The sequence below is a fragment of the Suncus etruscus genome, chromosome 9 (genome assembly GCF_024139225.1).
Source record: "Suncus etruscus isolate mSunEtr1 chromosome 9, mSunEtr1.pri.cur, whole genome shotgun sequence".
NCBI lineage: Eukaryota > Metazoa > Chordata > Mammalia > Eulipotyphla > Soricidae > Suncus > Suncus etruscus.
Genome location: NC_064856.1, coordinates 63,828,642 through 63,831,234, shown reverse-complemented (window position 1 = coordinate 63,831,234; position 2,593 = coordinate 63,828,642). Strand labels below are relative to the sequence as shown.

General features: G+C 37.7%; 1 non-coding gene across 1 annotated transcript; it reads left to right on the top strand.

Moving 5' to 3' along the window:
• The first annotated feature begins 231 nt into the window (after positions 1–231).
• Positions 232–392, top strand: LOC126019391 (U1 spliceosomal RNA). The gene has a single exon (XR_007499113.1). It is a non-coding gene; the product is annotated as a U1 spliceosomal RNA (small nuclear RNA).
• The last annotated feature ends 2,201 nt before the right edge of the window (positions 393–2,593 follow it).

Sequence of the window (2,593 nt, the reverse complement as noted above, 5' to 3'; positions counted from 1 at the left end):
CCTCTTTGCCCACATGCAAATTCTCAGAGCCCATAATTATACTACCTTGAGTGACAAAAGTGACTTTTCAAAACCAAGATGTTGGGCATTAAGTCTCCTGAGATGGAAGGTCCCCAGGATTGTCCAAGTAGACCCAGTGCCATCATGAATGCTCACAAGGAAAGGTAGAGGCCCCACTGTCAGAGGTGAGACTCAACTGGTAAATTGATGACTTTAAAGATGAAAGGTAATATACTTACCTGGCAGGGGAGATACCATGATCACAAAGGTGGTTTCTCAGAGTGAGGCTCATCCATTGCACTTCAGATGTGCTGACCCTTGCGATTTCCCCAAATGTGGGAAACTTGACTGCGTAATTTATAGTAGTAGGGACTGCATTCACGCTCTCCCCTGACAAAACAAAATAAAGATGAAAGGTGAGAGATCACTGCAAGGTGATCTCTAAAAGTTGTAAAAGACAAGAACACAGATTCTGTCCCTGACATTTAATCTCAGTACAGTGAGACCACCCTAATTTAAGACTTTTGACCTCAAGAACAGTAAATTAGTTCATGTTAGTTTTTTTGGTTTGGGGTCACCCATTAGTAGGGGGTTATTCCTGGTTTTGCACTCAGAAATCATTTCTGGCTGACTCAGGAGACCATATAGGATGCCGAGGACTGAAACCAGGTTGACCTTGTACAAAACAAGTGCCCTACCCACTGTGCTATCACTCCAGCCCCAGTTCACATTGCTTTTTTTGTTTGTTTTTGTTTGTTTTTCTTTTTTCTTTTTAATATCTTTATTTAAATTTTGTGATTACAAATATAATTGTATTTGGGTTTCAGTCATGTAAAGAACACTCCCCTTCACCAGTGTAACATTCTCATCACCAATGTCCCAAATCTGACAAGAGTGTGGTAGTTTGTTATAGTATATACTGGAAGCTAATGTATGATCTTTAGGTTAAGACTAATTTTTGAGAATTTCTGCTTAGGAGTTTGAAAATATACTATGGAAACATTTCTTTTTTTATTTAATTGCAATATATTCACATATATCATACACATTACAAGTAAAGTTATTAAATATAAATATTTTCAGCCATATATATTTTCATTTTATATAAATACTTTTGAGTACAAGTATCATAAACAATATATGCTATATAAATTTTTCTATGTGCTTATAGTCACATTATAATAAAGGACAATGTCATTACATTTTTTTATATTACATATTATTATTTTTTTCTTTTTTCTTTTTTTATATAATTATCTTTATTTAAATACCGTGATTACAAACATGATTATAGTTGTATGATTACAGTCATGTAAAGAACACCCCCCTTCACCAGTGCAACATTCTCACCACCAATTTTTCAGATCTCCCTCCTCCCCACCCCCCTACACCTGTAATTGACACAGGCTTTCTACTTCCCTCATTCATTCACATTGTTATGATAGTTTTCAGTGTAGTCATCTCTCCAACTGCACTCATCACTCTATGTGATGAGCTTCATGTCATGAGCTGCACCTACCAGCCCTCATCTCTCTTATCTCTGAGATACTGTTAAAAATGTCTTTCATTTTTCTTAAAGCCCATAGATGAGTGAAACCATTCTGTGTCTTTCTCTCTCCCTCTGACTTACTTCACTCAGCATAATAGATTCCATGTACATCCATGTATAGGAAAATTTCATGACTTCATGTCTCCTGACAGCTGCATAGTATTCCATTGTGTATATGTACCACAGTTTCTTTAGCCACTCATCTGTTGAAGGGCATCTTGGTTGTTTCCAGAGTCTGGCTATTGTAAATAGCGCTGCAATGAATATAGGAGTAAGGAAGGGATTTTTGTATTGTATTTTTGTGTTCCTCAGGTATATTCCTAGGAGTGGTATAGCTGGATTGTATGGAAGCTCAATTTCCAGTTTGTGAAGGAATCTCCATATCGCTTTCCATAAAGGCTGTACTAGACGGCATTCCCACCAGCAGTGAAAAAGAGTTCCTTTCTCTCCACATTCCCGCCAGCACTGCTTGTTTTCCTTTTTCGTGATGTGTGCCAATCTCAGTGGCGTGAGGTGGTACCTCATAGTAGTTTTGATTTGCATCTCCCTGATGATTAGTGATGTTGAGCATCTTTTCATGTGCCTTTTGGCCATTTGCCTTTCTTCTTTTTCGAAGTGTCTGTTCATTTCTTCTCCCCATTTTTTGATGGGGTTAGTTGTTTTTTTCTTGTATAGTTCTGTCAGTACCTTGTAAATTTTGGATATTAGCCCTTTATCTAATGAGTATTGGGTGAATAATTTCTCCCACTCGGTGGGTGGCCTTTGTATTCTGGGCACTATTTCCTTTGAGATGCAGAAGCTTCTCAGCTTAATATAGTCCCATCTGTTTATCTCTGCTTCCACTTGTTTGGAAAGTGCTATCTCCTCCTTAAAGATGCCTTTAGTCTCAATGTCCTGGAGTGTTTCACCTACATGTTGTTCTATATACCTTATAGTTTCAGATCTGATATCAAGGTCTTTAATCCATTTGGATTTTACCTTTGTACATGGTGTTAGCTGGGGGTCTGAGTTTGCTTTTTTGCAAGTGGCTAACCAGTTGTGCCA